Genomic DNA, 1,505 nt, shown 5'->3' with positions numbered 1-1,505 from the left:
GAACTGAAACGTAACACTATTCAAATGATACAACAATTTGTTTAGTTTGACGGTTTGCAGGATGAGGATCCCAACACTCACTTAGCAAACTTCCTAGAATTCTGCGATACATTTAAAATCAATGGCGTTTCTGACGATGCTATACACGTCTTCAGTTGTTTCCCTTTTCATTGAAGAACAAAGCTAAACAATGGTTGAACTCGTTACCACGAGGGTCAATTACTACTTGGGAACAAATGATCGAAAAATTTTTACTAAAATATTTTTCGCCAGCTAAAACGGCTAGATTACGTAATGATATCTCTTTTTTTGTGCAGATGGATTTAGAAACACTCTATGATGCATGGGAGAGATACAAGGACCTTTTGAGAAGGTGCCTTCACCATGGGTTACCGTTTTGGCTTCAGGTTCAAACATTCCATAATGGCCTGAATCCTTTGACTCGGCAAATGGTTGACGCAGCTGTTAGCGGAACCATCAATAACAAAACACTTGAAGATACTTATGAGTTCATAGAGGAAATGTCACTGAATGACTATCAGTGGCAAGTCATGAGGACAAAGCCAACAAAAATAGCCAGTGTTTATAACATCGATTCGGTCATCATGCTCTCTAATCAGGTAGAACTCTTGAATAAGAAAATTGATGGTTTACTTGGTTCTACTCAGGTACATCCAGTGATGAGGTGCGAGACGAATGGAGGAGGAGCATGCACAGAGTATCAACCCTTCAACCCTAGAATCGAGGAGGAACAAGTCCAATATATGGGTTGGAGGAACCACCCCAATTTCTCGTGGGGCAGTCAAGGAATTCAAAGACCACAACATTCTCCCGACTACCAACAACCACCCTACCAACAGGAAAAGAAATCGAACCTTGAAGAGATATTCTCAAAGTTTATCTCAGTATCAGAAACCTATTTTTAGAACACCGAGACAGCACTTAAAAATCAACAAGAGTCGATCCAAGGGCTCAAAACTCAGATAGGCCAGCTTTCTAAACTAATCTCCGAATGACCACAAGGTAGCTTGCCAAGTAATACTGAATCTAACCCAAGGGAACAACTCAACGCGATTAATGTTCAACATGAAGAAGGATTCGTTGAGCCTGAGCCAGAACCGAGGCAAGAAACTGTGGTAAGCAAAGGTAAAAGTGAGGTAGATTATAATAAAAACAAATTAGTGACTGTCAAATATAAATATTGTCTGCCATACCCCAAGGCGACAATGAAAGACCGCTCAGATGAACAATTTGGTAAATTTCTTAAACTCTTAAAAAAATTACATATTAACTTACCGTTTATTGAAGCTCTATCGCAGATGCCAAACGCAATGAAATTTTTAAAGGACCTTTTAGTAAATAAGCGAAAGTTGGACGAGGTATCGCATGTGGAGCTGAATGCAGTTTGCTCAAATATTCTCCAAAATAAACTACCAACAAACTAAAAGATCTAGGGAGTTTTACAATTCCTTTCCTAATTGGTAGTTTAGATGTTAATAATGCAT

General features: G+C 38.9%; 1 non-coding gene across 1 annotated transcript; it reads right to left on the bottom strand.

Moving 5' to 3' along the window:
• Positions 1 to 284: 284 nt before the first annotated feature.
• Positions 285 to 391, bottom strand: LOC121210508 (small nucleolar RNA R71). Its single transcript, XR_005905626.1, has one exon. It is a non-coding gene; the product is annotated as a small nucleolar RNA R71 (small nucleolar RNA).
• Between the last annotated feature and the right edge of the window lie 1,114 nt (positions 392 to 1,505).

The sequence above is a fragment of the Gossypium hirsutum genome, chromosome A11 (genome assembly GCF_007990345.1).
Source record: "Gossypium hirsutum isolate 1008001.06 chromosome A11, Gossypium_hirsutum_v2.1, whole genome shotgun sequence".
In the NCBI taxonomy this organism is placed as follows: domain Eukaryota; kingdom Viridiplantae; phylum Streptophyta; class Magnoliopsida; order Malvales; family Malvaceae; genus Gossypium; species Gossypium hirsutum.
The sequence above is the reverse complement of the archived record's forward strand: the minus strand, read 5'-3'. Positions and strand labels throughout refer to the sequence as shown.